We start from the raw sequence: 21113 nt of genomic DNA, 5'->3' as shown, positions 1-21113 counted from the left end.
CAGGAGCACAGCTGGTAATCATTAGCAACTCCCAGAGATTAGCTGTTAGCAACCCATTGTCTTTTCTTTGATAACCAATCCTCATCCTCTTGACCCCCATCATTCATTATCTACATAGACTGTCCCCTGTCTCAGTTCCTTGAGGAATGTGACATATCCTGTCCCCTAAAACTGCAGACAGATTTCTTTTTGGCAAAGAAAGCATGTGGGGAGTCCAGTACAGTGGGCTCATTTTATAGAATTATTCTCTTGGCCTCACCTTCCCACCATCCTCATCTATCTGTCCCCTTATAATATATTTATTTGTTCATAGATGTGCCACCCATATCTCTACCTCCTACATAAGCAAACAGTAATTATCTGTGAGTCATAAACCTTGTGATTCACTCCCATGATTATTATTTTTCTCCAACAAAATAAACTGTATACACCCTTCATGATTTAATTTTGAACTCTTGCTGTTTAGCTACAGGTAGTAGCTTTGGTATTAATATGTCTAAAATGTTGCTTCAATGATTATTTTAGTCTCTCATCTTGCTCTCACCTCATAGGAAATTATGGCCTCACTGGCTGCTTGCTCGGCAGGCTGCAATCAAATGTCAACCAACCTTGGTGAAGATTGTTGCATTGATTGGCCACCAGTCAAGCTAATGTCATTTGCATTTCCAGCAGAAGGAAGAAAAAAAGAAGCCATTTTTTTTTAATGGCTACTTGTATAGGAGCAGACCTCTTGGTCTACGATCTTCTAAATGCAGACAGTTTCTTGTCCATTACTTAAATCTAAACTACAATATTCTATTTCAGTTATCAACCACTTATGTACATATAACTAGCATGATTTCAAGATATTAGATTTATTTCTGCAAATCAAAATAAAATACAAACATGCATTAAATAGCCTTTTTTTTTTTTTTTTGTACCAGGGATTGAACCCAGGGGCACTCAACCACTGAGCTACATTCCTAGCCTTTTTTATATTTTATTTTGGGACAGGGTCTCACTAACTTGCTAGAGCCTCACTGAATTGCTGAGGCTGCCTTTGAACTTGTGATCCTCCTGCCTCAGTCTCCTGACCTGCTGGGATTACAGGTGTGAGCCATTGCACCCAATGGTATATGGCCCACCTTTATTTATTTATTTTAAAAAGTAACTTTCCCTTTCCCTTAACAGGAATATGTCACATGGACATTTTGTTGTTGTTTTGCTTGTTTGAGATTTTTTGGCTTTGCTCTGTTTTCCTGTTAAAGCAAAAATATTCATGGAAAGATGCTCTCCAAATGCTAATTTTCATATACACAGGGGCTGAGCACACACAATTGTGAGAATAGTATTCATGTATAACTATCCTCAATACTTTTTAAAAATATGTACATACATGAATTAGTGCTATCTCTTGGTGAGTAGGGTACAGGGGATTTTTACTTTATTTTTGCTTATCCATATGTTTTTATGATGGATGAACAAAAGCTCTCTCCTGCTCACAGATGGTGGCACTGGCTGGTCAGCATTGAATTCTAGAGAGCACGATGGTCTCCTAATAATAGCCACAAGCTGCTAAATGCTTCTCTGGTTGCCTGAGATGGTTACCAGACTCCTGACAAGCAGAACATCCTCATCCCTGTTTCATTCCCTCACATTCCTGCTAGATGGCAACCTCGCTTGTTAGATTCATCAGAATCCAGATGATAAGTTCTAGCAGTGTTCAAAAGTGTTCCATTCACAGCAAAAGACTTGCTCCTTTATACACATAAATGCCCAGCGCTAGCCTTCTAATCTTCCCTAACAGAGACAAGGTCACAGTTAGGGACACAGGCTCACTGCACATCCAAGCCAAGACCCAATCACTATAGGGCACTTCCCCATGCCTCGCCACGCATCAACCAGGCTTCAGCTGCAGTTTACAGCTAAAATTATAGTAAATTGGTAGTGACTTATTGTTAGGTATTTTCTTAATGTGTGATTTTACCACTATCTTGCAGAGGTTTGGGAAACCGTTTTAGTTTTAAAAACACAAATTCTGAAGCCACTATTCTAAAATAAACTTGCCTAATTATACTTGAGGACAAGATTGTACTCAAAGAGAGGACAGAAACAATATGGAGTGAATTTAATGTGGACAATAAATCTTCAAATACAAATAGAGTAATAGTTGAGATCCAGAAAAGAGAATAGACAATGAATATCTTTCACATTTAAAATGTTTGTGTATCTAAAGAAACCAAGTTTCATGGTGGATTTGTGTCAAAAACAAGCCAGAGTCACTCTTGTCTAAAAAAACAGCTAAGAGGGTGTGGTATACGATGGGCTGTGTCTTGCTGTGACCCAAACCAACTATGGCAAATTAGTTTGTGCGAGTGCATGTGCGAGTGTGCCTGTGCTATAGGAAATTATTTATAAGAAATAATTGTGATTATTTCGAGTGGAGGAAATCGCCTGATAGGCTCTCAGTTATTTCAGTGACCCCTAGAGACCTCAGCCGTACCATTCCCTACTGCCCAGTTCTTGGCACAGCATACTTTGAATTCAAACTCCTCAAAGCTGGAATAGCCCTGATTTAAATTCACACTGAAGAAGGGTCTTCAAGAACTAAGATAAGAATCCCAGCCACTTCAGAAGCTGAGGCAGGAAGATCTAAATTCCAGGACAACCTCAGCAATTTAGTGAGACCCTGTCTCAAAATAAAAAGTGAAAAAGGAATTGGGATCAGTGGCCTCCTCCTGTAATCCCAGCTACTTGAGGCTGTGGCAAGAGGATGGCAAGTTCAAGGCCAACCTCAGCAATTTGGCAGAGACCCTGTCTAAAAAAATTAAGAGGATTAGGGGATGTAGCATGTAGCTCAGTGATAAAATACCTTTGCGTTCAATCCCCAGTACCAAAAATAAAATAAAATTAAAAAAAAAAACAGGATGAAAACATATTCAGTGGCCTTTTCTTCACTTAAAGCTTTTCAATATATATGTAAAAAGTACAAATAAACAAACAAGTGTACAAAAAAAAACAAAAATCCACCACACCTATTGGTGATATAATATACAACTTGAGAGAAGGAATCATTCAGACATAAACTTTCTGAGCTCCACTATTTCTTACCAAAAGTGTGTTTAATGACTTCCCAAAATGTTCCCAAGCTAAAGGGTAAAAGTTAACAAGCAGAAATTTAAAGACATTCTTAGTAAAAACAAGTTAACAGCAAAAGGAAGTTTATCATCCCATATCTAAAACAGGGCATAATTAAATTTAATCTTATTGAGACCTAGCTCTTGGTTTAGTTTCTTTTTTCCTTCAAAGAAAGGCTGCTCCCAATAGACCATTTGCACAAGTACTTGTGGGTCTAGGGACAGTGTCCACTCTGGCAAGATTCCTTTTACTTGGACAGTCCCTTCTTCACTAAGGCTGGGCAAAAAGGAAACATTTAATTTTTTATTATATTTAATAATTGACTTATTTTCCAATTCTACACATACACATATATATTCCACACACATACATAATCCTCATAATAATTCTGCATCATTTGTCTTTTTTGTAGTTGAAAATACAAAGACTCAAGCATGAAGAGACTTGTGGGAAGTTAGATTATTGATAAACATCAGAACCAGAAACCACATCCAATTCAATCCATCTCTACAACCTCTGTTATTTCCCCACAGAGCCACTTCCCAGAATGATCAGTCCAAAAATATGTCACAGTGCCACTGTAAAGCTGTCAAATCAGAGGGGAAAAACCGGATTCTTGTTTGCAAAAAGTGAATAACAGATATTCCAACACTGAGCACCACTTCTTTTTTCCTTGGATTTTTCACAGAGAAGTTTATTAGTTTCTGTGCCAAAAGAGCATATATGTTAATTAAGTTGTCATTTAATTTGAATTCTTTGTATAATGCTGGGAGCCATTAGCCAAGTAGGTATGACAATTTCCTTGCCAGCGTACCCCATGTTGCTGACATGTTGCAGTGACATTGAATGTAGGTGACCTTGCTCAAGGACCAAGGCAGATTAGGGTGTTCCCGGTTTTAAGATAATCGTGTTTAGGGAGTTCCCAGTTTAGGTTCCAGGTTTAAGGTTTAAGATTATTCCTGCTGGGAATAGGGCATATCCTGCTGCCTGAGTTCCCCTTGAGTTCTCACGGGATTTAGACAGTATATTTTGGAGATAGAAGCCCAGTGGAGGTGGATTTGGGCAGAGAACGTGGATTTCCCCAGAACGTGATTGTAGACGGCTGGTGTGAGTTCGGGAATAAAGAGTTGCTGTTTGAATCTACAAGCTGTGTGGTGGCTCGTGATTGTGTGCCCAGCCAGACTGCGGCATTTGTGCCCAGCCAGACTGCGGCAGTATAATGAGAATCATTCTCCAACAGACATATATAAGGAGTCATGTGTGTGCATGCGTGTGTGTGTGTGTGTGTGTTACTGGGGATTGAACCCATGGTTGCTATACCACTGAGCTACATCTCTATCCCTTTTAACTTTTATTTTGAGACAGGGTCTCAATAAGTTGCGCAGGCTGGCCTCAAACTTGTGATCCTCCTGCCTCAGCCTACTGAGAAGTTGAGGTTTCAGGAATGTGCCACTGTGCACAGATTCTATTGTGTCTTAATTCGTTAATTTTGCACATTATGATCTAGCCACAGGAAATTCTACAGTAAATTATGAACCAGTTGAGACAGTACACATGATGCAATTATGCTATTTTCAGTATTTTTAAATTAGGTGTTGTTTTCTTCACTGTTAAATGTACATGCTTAGGGAGAAAAGAAAGGATGGGAATGGATATTTTGTTCATTTACCCACAGTAACCTGTGGGAGACCAACCTTGCACGTGACTGAGTCACACTCCCCAGCTGGGTGCTGAGGCGCTCAGTCACAGAAATGTGGCAGAGCTTTCCCCACCCATCTTGGGTGCGAGGGTCGGTGTCTCGTGCATGGGTGTGTCTTGCTGCAGCCCCATGGGTGAAGCTATGCTCACCTGTTCCTTTGTAATATAACCCCTTGCCCTGTTTAGGATAGAATCTTCCATGGAAGTGCCTTGTGTGTGTCCCACCCAGGTGTCAGTCTACCTGCTGACAGTGGACATCATGAAGATAGACTCAGCCCCCTGAAACCTGACCCCTTGCCTCATTTGAATAGCTTCTACTCAATAAAAAGGGTCAGCGCATGCTCTCGCTCTCTCTCTTTCTACGGACCCTTAAGGTCAGAGGAGCCGTCACAGCGACCCCCAAAGAAAAAGGTATTTGTGTCTCTCGCGTGGTTATTTTGCACAGCCCAGTCAGTCCAGCTTAACTGGAGTGACCCCTGAGCCTTTTAGTTGCGAGAACAGAAACCCGGCAGTAACCTAACTCAATCAACCTATCACTTACAACCTTTAAAAATCACTTTTAAAAACAATACTCTATGACCAATCCCATATATGATTTTATTACTGCGTGATCGAACTGTTTTATTCAACCACTTAGCCAACAAACATCCATTCTGTGAGGGATTGTGCTGAATCCAGGGGAAGCAGGAAAGAATAAGAGGGTCCAATAGAGATGGAAAAGCCTGCAATGACCATTGCTCTTGTCCCCATTGCTATAGCAACAGCCCCTTTACTTGCCCCATCTTGGAGCCACCTCTGTTGGAGGACCATGTACATACATCCTCGTCAAGGAGTGGCATTATACAGTGCCCAAAATACATGCAGACACATACTAAGAGCTCAGTAAACAAAAATATTTAAATTTTAGTTCCTACTTTGGACTGTCTGTGATGCTGTCTCTTAAATGTACATCTATGTGTAGCACTTGCTGATCTCTGAGGTAAAAATGCTCCCACCACAGCTTATTTAAAGTTGCCTTTCACATTGGAACGTGAAGCCATCACTCCTTTGGCCATGAGACCTAATGCCTCTTCCTTCTTGGGATAGATTTGCATTTGTCCTGTGGCTCAGAGCTAAATCCATCCATCCAAGGACCTGCTTTTCATTTGAAATTTTGCTTACTATCCATAGAGGCAAACATTTTCCATAAGAACTAATAATAATAGTTTTTATTAAATGCTCATAATGTACCAGGGATTTTACATATTCCACTTCATTTAATCCTCACTCCCATCCTGTAAGTGTTCCAAATATTATTCCCATTTTACATGCAAGGAACTCAAGCACACTGCAGGACATGGTGGCCTACACCTGTAATCCCAGTGGCTTGGGGAGACAGAGGCAGGAGGATCGAGAGTTTAAAGCCAATCTCAGCAACTTAGTAAGGCCCTAAAAACTCAGTGAGACCCTGTCTCTAAATAAAATATATAGGGACTGGGGTTGTAGCTCAGTAGCAGAACACTTGCCTATTGTGCATGAGGCACTGGGTTCGATCCTCAGCACCACATAATAAAATAAATGAAATAAAGGTATTGTGTCCATTTTACAACTAAAAATAGTTTTTAAAAAATAAAATAAAATAAAATATATAAAAGGGCTGGGGATTTGGCTCAGTGGTTAAGCACCCCTGGATTCAATCTCAGGTACCAAAAAAAGAAAAAAGAAATAAAAAAACCTCAAGCACAGAGAAGGTTAAAAAAAAAAAAAGAATTATTCGAGCCAGTGCTGTGGGGAAGGCCTGTAATCCCAGCTACTCAGGAGGTTGGGGAGGTAGCGCAGTGGGTGGTCCTGGGTTCAGTCTCCTGGAATGAAGGAAAAAGAAGAGAAAGGGAAGAATGGAAGAGGAAAAAATTTTACCCAAAACTGTCTCACAACTAACAACCATGAGAGCTGGGATATAAGCCATGTTTTCAGAATTAAAATGTTTCTAAAGCCACATTTTAGGGACCCTATTCAGTCCCTAAACACTGTATACCAACAGCCCAACTCCATGTGATGTACCTTGACTTTTTTCCTGGCACATTTTAAATCTCTCTTCCTGCCCTAACCATACTCACCTCCTTCATCTCGTCTAAAGACAAATGTTCACTGTGAACAGAGGAAGTAGGTGTCACTTTATTATCTCAGGGCGATCTTCAAGTCTGCCTTGCTCTAAACCTGTCATGCTATGTGATATGAACCACTCTGCACAGATGGCACTCAGAGAACTCAACAATGGAGCGGAAGACTCAGGTTTCATATGAGTTCTATAAGCTTGCTCACTCCTGAGTTGCTGTGGGTGGTGAGCCCACCCCTAATATTTGCAGGGCCTAGGGCAAGAATGCTTGTGGAGGCCCACACAGGATTTGTCTAAATATTTAGAATTATAAATCAAGCTAATAAACTATTAAACAAAATATATTCTGCCCTTCCTAATGCCTTAGGAAGCCAGATTTGAATTTAGAATTACTGAACTCCTCAGAATTTCTCACAGTGGGGAAAGGGAGAATTGGGCCCTAACTCAAAGTCTGTCCTTTTTTCTTGCCACCCCCAGCTCTGTCCCTGCACAGATGAATGTGGACACCTCAGCCCATACATGCAAACTAGTTTCCCCTCTCCAGCAAACCCTGGCCACACCTTTGGTCTAGGGGTGCATACAGAGGACCTGTAGCCTGTCCCCAGGAAGATAGACCCAAGGAGGAGGACATCACTGGCTCTAGATGTAAATTTACGGTATTTGGGTAGTAAATTCCAGAGTTCAGGGCCTAGAAGAGAAGCCCTGAGACTGGAAGAGGACTCAAGTCCAGACTTCCAAAGCACAGAGCTCAAGATTAAGGCCCATCTCCAACTTATGCAGACTTAAGGTTGGTCCCAATGGTTGGAGCCTTGGGCATGCTCTTCCTACAGTGCAGCTTTGAACTCAGGCTCATAAATTTTGAATGACTCAAGTATTCAACAAATGGGCCAATCAAGGTGAAGCAGTAATCTGATATTTATAACTCCATCATTATAAGGTGATAGCTTCATGCCAATGGCCATAAGCCACCTGTTTAGCCCCTGATGTCAATAAGACCAGTGTGAAGGTTAATGTGGTACCATTTGGCTAATGGCTTGTAATAAACATTATGACATTCCAGAAAGAATCTCGATTTAAATAAACGGGAGATTCCCCAATGATTTCCAATACACAATTTGAGTTACTCAGTGTTATCTCCTTCCAAAACGCCTTCCTGAATATGCAAATTATTTGAATAAATTTTCTGTATTTAGTTCCCTGAGTGTGAAAGCAGATGATTTCCTGAGATTAAAGATTTGAAGGCTAGAAGTATAGCTCAGTAGTAGAGCTCTTGCCTAACAAGTGAGAGGCCCTGAGTTCGATCTCCAACCCAGTCAAAAACAGAAAAATAAGAGCAAGAACATAAAGTTTCGACGCTTTACTTTTCCTATTTCAGCAGATGAAAATAGATTGAAGTCAGAGCCTAGGCATAGACACCAGGTGCCCTGAGGTAGGGCCCAAAAGACAGGACACACCTGAGGATGGAATGCCTCAATAAAGCACACCAGGCCCAGATTACACTTTCTGGTCTGGAAGCTCTTGAACTTTCTAGTGCATCGCCCTCACCTGGTGGGCTTATTAAAAGGCAGCAGAGTGCTGGGCCCCCTGAGAGTTTCTGATTCAGTAGGTCTGGGGTGCATTTTATTAAAAATGCAAACCAGGGAGACCTTGATGCTGTTGGTTCAGGGACTCTACTTTGGGAACCTTCACCTTAGGTTCTCCGCAGCCCCTCCTGTCCTACCCATAGTTCAACTCCTGCTCCCACCTTCCTGATCACATAATAGACAGTCAATTTCACACCAAGTACCCACATAGAAGGGTCAGATCAACAATGAAAGCAGTTTTCTCACCAAAAAAGGAAAAAGTACAAGCAATTTCTCAAGGTAATGATAAATTCTAAAGGTCTTAATGACAATGAACGTCTTGCTTCTTATCCATTTTTGCTATAATCAAACAAAATGGATACTCCATTCAACCCTGTATTCTTCCACATAAGCTGTGGTGTGGGGAGAAGTTTGTGGGAATCTAATCTCCAAAAATACTCACTTTCGATGGGAGGGGAGGGGAGGGGAAGTAGGGGTAGGAAGGGCAGGAGAATAAAATAGACATTATTATTGCTGTATGTATATATGTGACTGTATGACCAATGTGATTCTGCAACCTGTACAATCAGAAAAATGAGAAATTATACCCCATTTGATTCAAATGTATGAAATGTCAAGATCATTGTACTGTCATGTGTAACTAATAAAAAAAAAATACTCATTTTCATAATTAGCCTGCACAACCCAAGACCTGACTTTCTTCTGGATGTGTTATCTGTGATGTTCTCTAGACGTTTCCTGTGTCTATTTTCAGCACAGCCTTACCTCAACCAAAACATGTTACCTCTCCACATGAAAGACTGGTGACTTACATGGTTGGGTGTGTGCAGAAGGTCATCTGCTACATGCACGTACCCCTGGTTCTTAAGAAGAGCACCCTGAACAAACCAAGGTAGCAAAGAGCTATCAAATTTCAAAATGATTATTTAGCTTTGGAAACACAATATCAATCAAACTATAATATAGACATTACATTTTTCAAAGTTTTTCTCACAGTCTGTGTTTGTGGCTGGCATGTGGCCCTTTGTCTTGGCTGACCCATTGCCACTGAGTAGGCTGAGTTCCCAGGCAGTTCTGGTTGGAGGACCTCTCTGCAGGGCAGGAAGGAAGGCCCAAATTTAGACATACAGTCTATATTTACCTCAATCCTAAGTATACATTTGCCAATAAATCTAAGATATTTTTTCAGTTTCTTTCAATTTTTATATACTGTGCACTAGGTAGATAAGCCCATACTTTACTAAAATGTTTAAATTCTCTTTCTATCCCTCATTCCATTTCATTTTCCCCTCAGGGAAAAATGGAAAAAAAAAAGGATAAATTTTAAAGGTAAAACAGAATTCCCTGAAGAAGCTCATGGCCTCTATCACATTGTACATTTGATTTGCTCAAGTTTTCTGGTTTGCTCCCTGATTTCCACAATCCAGTCCTGTCGTCCTTGATCACAGCCTCACATTTGTTTCTCCTTCCATTTAATGATCTGTTGCAGGGCAAATGTCACTGCTACGCTTAGACCAAAGCCACAGCACTCATGTAACTCCTGGCATGTCTTTCTGAATGCTACATAAAGCTTAGAGTCCCTTGGGGCAGAAGTTGGATAAAGGTACCAAGGCTTGTATTCATTTTGCTGATTTTTAGAGCATTTCAGCTCAGAAATATTTCACTTGCCCAAATTTTTCATGCAGAGTTTTCAAGCTAATTTTAATTTAAATTAAATTTAAAAATTTTTATTAACATAACTTCAGTTAGCAATATGAAAATGAGTATATATAATTTTTTCTTTTTTGGTGGTACTGGGAATTGAACCCGGAGCCTTGAATATGCTAGGCAAGTGTTCTACCACTGAGCTATATCCCCAGCTCAAGTATTCATAACTTACTGAATAAAAATCATAACAGTTTAAGCCTTTTATGTTAGGTGTTTGCAGTTGCAAAAAATAGAAAACTCTGTCTCAGATTAGGGAAATGTTATAAATCTTGCAGAAATAACAAAATAATATACATCTAGGACATATGGGGACCCAGAACAATCAAGTAGGAAGCCCTACAGGAAGAACTAAGACTTGATCAGGCAGGCCTGTGGGGGCTGGGCATTCAGGTCATCAGGATCCAGGTAGCTCCTGGCTCTGGGTGACTTGACCTCACTCCCTGGAAGCCTCCTCCTCCACAGCTCCCTACATAATTTTTAGACCCCAGAAAATTAAACTGAGGAGCACTCCTAAGCAAAAGCAAGAAAAAAAATGCCATTATAGGTACTAAAATATAAAGCTTTTCCCTTCCTTTTGAACTTCCTGTCTCATCTTGTGATCTTTTTTATTTGTTATTTGATGCCATTCTAAGTAAAAATTTTAGATTAATGGCAGGATTTTTCCTTTCATCTTTATATGGTATGATGCTGGTTTTAAAAGCAAATGTTAAAAGTATTTAACTGATGTGGGAGCATCAAACCACACAGGCTGCATTTCACAGTTGCCACAGGCATACATATTTTGGTCAAAGCTGGGGACTAAGGAATATTTGGAAACACTAACTATTTTAAAACTTTTCTACAGCATTGCCTTATATAGAAATCATTCAAGTCAGGCCTAATGCAGATGCATGAACTCCTTCTGGATTCTTCTATCTCCTTACTGTTGTCGAAATCCTACAATGTCATAAATGGTTATATAAACAACTGATATTTTAAAGTGAAGCCAGGAATTCTAGAGAACTTAAGGTCTGGAGTGGGAAGAAGAATTGTTTTTTACTGTTTACCTTGTGATACAGTTTGATTTTTTCCTACTCTCATTTTTTGTTTGGTGGTGATAGGGATGCTATAGTAGAACTTCTATAGATACATCTCACGTATACTCACAGGATTTTAATTTATGCAAGTGACCAAGTGCTAGCATAGAAAGGCCAGTGCCACTGAAGGAAGAATTTATTACTTGTATTTCCAAAAAGAAGGAAATATACTCCACACCACACCCGGTCACATGGGAAGGACCAGGTTTGATCAGGAGGCAGAGAAAAGCAAGAAGAGATCCTAGGCCACACCCTTTATGGGTTTTCTGCAGGAAAGACAAGACAGAGCAGGAATACAGTTTAGGATTGGCTAGTTTGAATAATTCTGATGGACTTTGGATCATCAGGATGGTCTCTAGTTGTCTAATACCTGGCCCTGGAGTGATTTCAGGCAGGGGTAATACAAGCTTGTTTTATAAGAGTTAAGATAAAAGGGGTGGCTGGTTTTCTCCCAAGCAAATGCTCTCTATGTTTAGGAATTAGCAAGCCCTGGGGGTTGTTTCCCCTTGGGTCTGTAAGGCCCCCAAATGTCAGAGCATCAAGAATACAAAAAATAAGAAACTATAGTTAACATAATTGGTCCTGTGGTAAATAGATGCCAAAGAGAAAAATACAGACTTGAAAAAAAAAAAAAGTATTGTTAAATTGCTAAGCATGATGGTGGACACCTGTAGTCCTAGGCAGGAAGATTGTGAGTTGGAGGCCAGCCTGGGAAACTTGGCAAGACCCTGTCTTAAAATAAATCTTTAAAAAGTGGGGATGTATGTGGACCTGGATCTGGAGATGTAGCTCAGTGTTACAGTACATGCTTAGCACGCACAGGGCTCTGGGATCCATCCATAGTATACACACACACACATGTACATCAGAACAAGATGAGAGAAATGTAATCATTTTGGGGGGGGGGGGAAATTAAAAATATTACTATGAAATAAGTATGAAGTTTTGGAAGTTCTATTCTGTTGCTATATAAGTGGCTATAGTACAAATGTTCAGATAAATACTAGATTTACTCATTGTATATTGAAAAATGCAGTGAAACTGTAGACTTCAGCACATATAAGATTTCAATATTTCTGATGTTAACAGTTATGCAAGTCTACATTTACCAAAGGAAATAATTAGGAGAGTCTGATTTAGGAGAGGATTGGTTTTCTAGAAATAAATGACAATCAGTCTAGGTTTGGCACAAGCCAAACAAATTGGGTATGGAATGGAACACAACAGGATGCAAGGGGATGGAATGGAAGCAGAATAGGATAGGAGAGGACCCTCAAAATAGACAGATGGGGGACTGAGGTTGTGACTCAGTGGTAGAGCATTCACCTAGCATGCATGAGGCCCTGGGTTCAATCCTTGGCACTACATAAAAATAAATAAATAAAAATAAAGGTATTTAAAAAGCTTAAAAAAAATAGACAGATGGGGATTTGATACTTGATTGAGATGGCCCCACAAACCAGGAAGAAAGGGATAGGTTGTTTAACATATGGTGTTTGGAAAAGGGACCCAATGTATATAGAAAAATAAAGTTGGAATTTTCTTATTCCATTTATAAAATAACATCTAAGTGGACAAAAGATCTAAATGTGAAATGTAAAGTTATAAAGTGGATAGCAGAATATATAGACTATTTCTTAACTACATGGGGTGCGAAAGCACTTCCTAAGATCCCATTAGAGAGTAAAAAAAAAAAAAAGGTGTGACTATATGAACACCAAAGATTAACACAATGAATGGCACAATAGGAAGATTTACAATTGAGTGACCATTTAGAAGAAGATGTTTTCAAAATTAAAAATTGAAAAGGGAGGGCACATGATGCATGCCTGTGGTCCCAGGAGACTGACAAAGGACTGCTTGAATCCAAGGATTTGAGGCCTACATAGGTAACATGGTGAGACCATCTCAAAAAAAAAATTGATAAAGGGTCAATATTTTTAGTAGCACTGTCCAAAAGAACTTTTGTGGTGATGGAAATGTTCTTTATCTGTATTCTCTAATATAGTACCACTACCCACACTGGGCCATTGAACAATTGAAATGAGATAGTGTAACTGAAGAACTGTCTAAGTAGCCATGCATGGCTAGTAGCTACCATATTGGACAGTGCAGAACTAGAGTATTCAAAGCATTCTAGTAAAGTGAGAAGGAAAAGCAACTCTCACTGGGTTGTACTACTAAAGTAGACTTGTGTAGTGATTTTCAAAAGCAATCTGGTGAAATTAAGTATGTGTATATCAAATAACCACCCAATCTAAGATGTCTGCTTTGTGACAGTAGAGATGTAGAGGCAATGTAAGTTTATCATGGTGGCAATGGGGGAGTAAAATGGAATTGGAGGTACACTGTGGATACTCTGTTGCTATTGGCAATAATGAACCAGAACTATATAGAGAAACATCGATAGAACTTGAAAATCTAGCGTATAAGAAAAGAAACAGGTTGAGATGTGCAGTGCAATCCTATTAATATACATTTACAACATCAACTCATAAGAAACAGTACAATATTTTTCAAAATGCTTCCATATAGAAGGCCATATCCTAAACACATTTCTCTTTTTAAAAATAGTTTTAGTTATAAATGTACACAATACCTTTATTTTACTTGTTTATTTTTCATGTGGTGCTGAGGATCAAACCCAGTGTCTCACACATGCTAGGCAAGCACGCTACCATTAAGTCACAACCCAAGCCCAACACATTACTCTTGATACCTATGACCTGGAGGGTGAAAGAGAAGTGGGGAGCAGGAATGAAAGGGTTAAGAAGAAAGAAACCTCCTGCAAATAAATATAGTAATATACCAAAAATGAAAGAATAGGATTATCTTAATTCTCTACACTTGATATCTAAAAAAAGGAAAGAGCAAAATATAGTCTTGTTCCTGAACTTGTTGGATCTTCTAATCATTCCGTACAGTTGCCTTGATACTGTGCATATTCCTTGAGCTAACTAGAAGCTCTGTGTTCTGTTGCCTCTTTTATGTTAGTGCTTGCTTAAAACATAAGCATGTTTATAATTCATCATATTGGGCTCTGCTAGTTTCTATAAACTCCACCAGCTGCTATTGCTTTTGCACAACAGACTATTTTATGTTCCATGGAAGCTATTTCCCTAGAGAACATAATGCTTTTGTCAAACTTGTATTGCATAAAATGTCTGAATGTTGAGCTGAAACTATAAGAATGAAAGAACTGGGAAGTACAGAGCTTCACAGAGCAAGTCTGAGTGCAGGTTCAGATACCATTCTTTCAGTGACTCAGGAGGCTGAGGCAGGAGAGTTGCAAGCTCAAAGACAGCCTCAGCAACTTAATGAAACCCTGTCTCAAAATAAAAAATAAATAGGACTGGGGATGTGATTCAGTGGTTAAGTCCCCTTGGGTTCAATCCCTGTACCAAAAAAACAAACCCCCAAACAAAAACAATATCCTTTCAGATATATTCTGAGCTATGTCTACCATACAATCCTCTGCATCAGAAATGATTTGTATACACACATGCCTGGGCTTGAAATTTAATACTTATGGCAATTGTGAAGTTTTTTCTGTCTCCCCAGATTCTTATTCTCCCTCTGCCTTTTCTTTCACTTCAAAAATTTTATAGGAATCAATTTGTGAAATTTTATTTTCCTTTCTGTAGTAACTGATCTTATAACTCTTTCATGAATTGAAAGTGTCTATAGAGATAAAAATGAAAATGATGGAACACTATATTTTATTGCACCTTCCCTAAGATATTACCCATGCTCTCTTTGTAAATTAGTTTATTTTCTTATTTTTTATTACTGGTTTCTTAAATAAATTATGACCTGGGGTCTGGGGTTGTTGCTCAGCAGTAGAGTGCTCGCCTAGCACATGCCAGGTGTTTGATCCTCAGCACAACACAAAAATAAATAAAATAAAGGTATTGTGTCCAACTACAACTAAAAAAAAATTACAAAAAATTATGACCTGCCCCAAAACAAAGTGTGACATTATAATTTTAAAACTATATCTTTAAGGTAATGGAAATTGATTACTAAATAGATTTCTAAGCTGGAAATACTGATATGTTAACAGAAATTTTAAGTATATAAATTTCATTCATAGATTCATGGATACTGGCTGCTATCCCCATTATTAACAATTATCATCCTGCCTCTCAAAAATTTAAATTAAAATCTAGTGCCCATATGACTTAGGCTTTTTAAAACTTTTAAGTACATGCACTTTCAGAGACTAGATGGGCCTTAGCAATTAATCAAATTTGGAATTCAAAAAAAAATAAACATTTTATTAACTGATAAAATTGTTTTGCATCTCTCAAGTGAGCAAAGAAAAAGAAGCTGGAAAGAAGCCAATACATGGCTAAGTTTTTAAATATTTTCCTTTAGTTGCAGATGGACACAATGACTTTATCTTATTTATTTATTTTTATGTGGTGCTGAGTATCAAACCTAGTGCCTCACATGTGCTAGGTGAGCACTCTATCACTGAACCACAACCACAGCCCAATGGCTGAGTTTTAAATGATTTTTAGAACTATTTTTACTTATAGCATTGCTAACTCTAGTTTAGACATCAGTTAATATACTTATGTGAAAGAAGGGTCTTTGGGAGTTTTGTTTTTGTTTTCTGTTTGCTTGGTTTTTTTTTTTTTTGGTCATTGATTTATATCATCAATCACATATGTATACATATGATATGTATGTGGCGTATATACATATGTATTACATATATTTATACATTTTCTACTGCATGCCAGACATTTTTCTGGGACCCAGAAATGTGTAATGTCCTAAAGTCTTTATAGCATGTATAATCCAGACAGAAGAAACAGACAACTAAACAATGAAAATAAGGTATCCTAAGTTCTCCTCTAAGACAAATGAAGAGTACTATGGAAGCTCATAAGCAGAGGCATCTGACTAGAATGAACCAGAGGTTCAAGACAGGCTTATTGGATGAAGAACACCAAAATCTGAATCAGATCCATTCCTACGAAAAGAAGAGCGTAAGAGGAGTGTATTCCAGACAGGGAGGTATAGCAGGGACTAGAAGGAGATGAAGTTGAAGGGAAATAGTTACAAATAGCAGCATGATGTGATTAGATAAACATTTCAGAAATATCACTCTATCTGGAGAATGGGAATGGAGAACGATTAAATCTGTCAGGAGTTCAATTACAGGCTGAATTATAGTAATGCAATAAGAATAGAAAAAGGATTGATGTCAAATGTAAATCCACAGGTTGATTAGTTGGGGTAGACTGGGATGGGGGAAAGCAGTTAAAGCCAGGTTTTTAACTGAATTTTAGACATAGTGGTGAGTAATTATGTGATGGGCTACTGCACAGATTCATTGATACTGGCTGCTACTAGCAAAGTCTCTTTGGACTTGGGTTGTGGCTCAGTGGTAGAGTGCTCACCTAGTATGCATAAGGCAGTGGGTTCGATCCTCAGCACTACACAGAAATAAAATATTGTGTCCACCTAAACTAAAAAATAAAAAGAAAATGCAAAATCTCAATGGATTAGCACAATAAATGTTTACTTCTCTGTCATCTCACAGTCCAAAGCTGAGTGGGGAGCAGGAAGGGTATGCTCCACACAGTCATTCAGGGATCCAGGCAGACTGAAACTCTTCTGTGTTCGATTCCTAGCTGCCCCAGGTTCCAAACAAAAGGTTGGAATGCAAAGAAAGCATATTTGCCCTCAAATGCCTTCCACTAGATAGAACACTTTGGTTTCTCTCATGGTCCATTGGTCAGAACTCAATCATTCTATCTAACAGCAGGGAGGATGGGAAATTTTCCTCATGTGCCCATGAGTTAAATGAAATGGACTGGAAAAAAAACACAGTGCATCATTTCTGCTATAGTCACCAACAAAAACTGACTCAATAAAGCAGAACTTCAAATAGGTAGACACAGTTCTAATACTGAAGCATTCGATTTCACCATTTTTTCCAGGTTGAAGTGAATCCAAATGCTAAGCAGTCGTTTGGAGATTCCCTGCTTCTCAGTTGAGCATTTTCACTTCTGAGAAGGCCTCATCCTACTTAAAAGGCCACACAATCACCAGTGTTAAACCTCCCAAATACCTCTGCCACTGTTACTTAAACTTTCTGAGAAAATAGGTTTTTAACTATACAATTATACTTCCATGTTTTTTTTTCAGAAATATATCTCATCTCAACCAAGACAAGCAGTTTTAATTATCTATCACTATTTGGTAAATTGATCCAAAATTTAATGGCTTAACAAAATAATAGTATTTTATCATCTCTCATGTCTTTTAGTGGTCTAGAATTCAGACAGGGCACAGTGGGAATGGCTATATAGAGGGCCTAGTGGGGAAGCTTCCAAGTCTTGGGAGGGAGTCATCTGAAGGCTTGTTCACACACATTACAGGAACGTGATGCTGCTGTCCACTAGGGCTCTTGGGTCCTCTTCATAGGAGCCACTCCACATGGGATGGCCTGAGTTTCTACCCAGCATAGATGCTGGGTTCCCTGGGCAACATCCCAAGAGAGGCAGGCAGGAGTTCTATCCTTTTATAGCCCAGCCTCAGAAGCCATGTTGCATCCCTCACACCAAACCCCAGAAATTCAGCTTGTCACAGCCCCTGTCTGATCCAAGGAAAGAGAATCTAGATTCCATCTCTTGGGAGGAGGAGTGTTAGCTACATTGTACAAAGAGGATGTGGGATGGAATTGATAAATCCGTGCAGCCATTTTTGGAAAATGCAATCTGTCACAATGACAAGCTTGCTTTCACTTGGAAAAGAAAAGCTCCAATTTCAGGACAGCTTTTATGCTCAGTGATATTCCTTCTTAAGTAGTGGGAATGAGCGGGTCACTTTTCCAAAATAAATAAATGAGATGAGTGACTAAAATATTTAGTTCTAAGTTGTAAAGTCCTCCTCTTACTCAGGGTTCCTGCTCTTTGAAGATAATTATCAGAAAATGTACTGGGGACAAGCTATTTTATCTACCAAATAAAAGTAACTGCCATGGTTAATGAACAAAGACTTAGGGTGACAAGTTCTGAAATTGAACTCACACTTGTTGAAGGAGACCAGAATTCATTGTCGTGTGAATCTGAAAAGTCTAAGGCTCAAGAAGGATGTAACCACAGCTGGATGATGTCATCAGGCTCCTCCCTCCCTTTCTCTCTCTCCTCTCCTTTCTGCTGGTTTACTCTGAGGGAGCCTCTCCTTCTGGTGGCAAGGATGGGTTCCCAGCACCTCTGCTCTAAAGATCTACAGGGCTTGTGATCGCACATCCTCCTGGTAGCCCCAGTAATCTCTGAAAAAGAATTCAGGACCTCCTTGGATCAGATGTCCCCCTAACCCAATCCTAGGGAGAGTAACTGCTCTTGTGGATGGGAACTTGGATTAAGAGCCACACCCCAAAGGGAGGGGAAGGGGAAGTCTTAGGATGGGCACCTTCATCTGATGTGATAGGAGCTGTTTTTTTTTTGTTGTTGTTGTTGTTGTTGTTTTGTTTTTGGTTTTTTTATACTGGGGATAGAACCCAGGGACAATTTACCACAGAGCCACATTCTCAGCCCTTTTTGTTTTTAATTTGGAGACAGAGCTTCGCCAAGTTGCTGAGGCTGGCCTTGAACTTGCAATCTTCCTGCCTCCACCTCCTGAGTCACTGGTATTATAGGCATGTGCCATCACACCTGGAGCAGTTCTTAAGTGGAACAGAAAAGGGCTCTGATAACCAGAAGTTGGGAGAAGTAAGTGCAAAAACAACAGCCCTCACCAAAGCTAGTATACATCTTCCTTCCTCATCAAACTTTGGTCCATGATTTTGGTAGAACTGAAAGGGACAAAAGCAACCAAATTTCAAGCTGGGAGTATCCCATGAGTCCTCTCTGGGTTCTAGCATCAGATGGAATGACTAAGCCATTTCCATTTTGTCAGCCTAGAATGTCACTTTTTTTACGTCTATATGCTCACGGTTGTTTTATGTTTGAAACAGTGGAGTTTCACCTCAGTCTTTAGACTAAAATGAAGTTTATAAGTCTCCTGAGGGGCAGCTAAGCTGAGTGCAAAGTCTACTCTGTCTTAAATCACAAAGGAAAAATTAACTGCCTTAGCAAATCCTGTTGCAATATAATTTATGAGTCCATGCTCAGGAGTTTTTATGACTATGTATCATAACTTTTATTAGTGCTTCCATTAATGTTGCCAGTCATGAGCCATAAAATTGACTCCGAGTGTATCCACAGGCTTTTGTAAAATTCTTTCTGAATCACTAATTTTTCTGTAAATCATGTAAAACACTTTTGTAAAAGAAGTGACAACTCACTGGGTTTTGGTTCCGCACTTGCCTTTTCTAAGAGGAGAATCATGGCTGCTCAGAACTGCAGGTGCTCCTAAAAGTCATCTTGAGACAGCCAGGGACCCCCACAATAATCAGCACCCCTTAAGATTATGGGGGAATGAGACCATCAGGGACCACCATGGGCACAAAGGGAAATGCTCTCCTGGGTCTTAATGTCCAGCTTGTTAGGTATGAAAGGCATGGTACATGCGTCCCCTCTCCCCCACTTTCACTCACACCTGTGAGCCAGCAGGGGCATGGCATGCCTTTCCCTGGCTTCTTGCTAACTCAAAGTCGTATCAGCCTCAAGAAACAGGTGTGTCATTAAAGCCAGGACACCCTCCTCGTGACTCTCCAAGGACAAATAACATACAGGATAAGAATGTTGAACAGTCACCAAAACAGCAAAACCCCAGGGCTTAACATGTTACTTGCCATAATTTGCATTTTCTTCCACTCCCCACTTATGTGTTCTCTTACCAGCTACAGCAACTCGTCCTCCTCACAACATGGAGATGTCGTAGAGAATGCAGTATCAACGTGAAAATGTAATATTTGGCATCTGAATGAATAACTAACTACCCCTCCCTTGAGGATAAAGTGCTTACCCAGGAAGAGAAAAACACCTTTTGAGTGGAGAGAACTCTATTGTATGTATTTATGAATATGTCAAAATGAACCCACTATTATGTATTTAAGTAACACACTAAAAATACATTTAAAAAAGAAAAACACCTTTTGAAATGTACCTTAATAGTGGCTCAGGAGGCTGAAGCAGGAGGATCATGAGTTCAAAGCCAGCCTCAGCAACTTAGGGAAGCCCTAAGCAACTCTGCAAGACCCTGTCTCTAAATAAAATACAAAAAGGGCTAGGGGTGTGGTTCTGTGGTTAAGCACTCCTAGGTTCAACTCCCAGTACACATACACACAACAAAAAGCCTTCAAACAATTAACATTCCCAAACTCTAAACCACCCCTTAGCACCCATTCACATGAATAAAACTAGCTCTCTCCTTTGTCCTGAGAGCCATTTGGACACTACCTCAGTCAGTGCTGTCTCCCTTTCACTTGAGCAAGAAGTCCCCGTGGAGTCCTATTCTGTATCAGTTGTGTCTTACCTGATTCTTCTGATGGGGAGCTTCCCCTTGGAGCCAGAAGCAATCTCATGGGGGCTCCCGGATTCCCTGAGTACAGCGTGGACACTCAGCGCATTTAGTGGAATGAATATATCACCCTGCTGGAAACTGATTACCTCACAACACCTTACCTGAGTTTGTTTATTTTTATTTGCTTTTGAGACAAATTCCAAAGATCAGAAATTTGCCTGAGTGTTTTTTCTTTGCACCCCACAGAATTAATATTTCACTAGATGGGGTGAATTTTTGTACTGGGGAGAATGCATCATTCATTTTACTTCTGCATTTGTGATATTTGTTCTTTTGGGTTTTTTATTGTGTCTGTAATAAATGTTTCCAAAATTTAATTAATCCACAATAAAATATTTATAGGTCTTGACT

General features: G+C 39.5%; 1 long non-coding RNA gene across 1 annotated transcript in view; it reads right to left on the bottom strand.

The window, feature by feature from the left end:
* LOC124094583 (uncharacterized) overlaps nucleotides 1–20828 on the bottom strand; it is a 63576-nt gene extending 42748 nt beyond the window's left edge. The window contains exon 1 of the long non-coding RNA XR_006852285.2: nucleotides 20715–20828. This is a non-coding gene — a long non-coding RNA (uncharacterized LOC124094583). The remainder of the gene's footprint in view (nucleotides 1–20714) is intronic.
* Between the last annotated feature and the right edge of the window lie 285 nt (nucleotides 20829–21113).

The sequence above is a fragment of the Marmota monax genome, unplaced genomic scaffold, assembly GCF_021218885.2.
Source record: "Marmota monax isolate L192 unplaced genomic scaffold, Marmota_monax_Labrador192_F-V1.1 WCK01_AAM20220418_F8-fsc00007, whole genome shotgun sequence".
Taxonomy (NCBI): domain Eukaryota; kingdom Metazoa; phylum Chordata; class Mammalia; order Rodentia; family Sciuridae; genus Marmota; species Marmota monax.
Note: the sequence above shows the minus strand (reverse complement) of the source record. Positions and strands in the feature narration are given on the sequence as shown.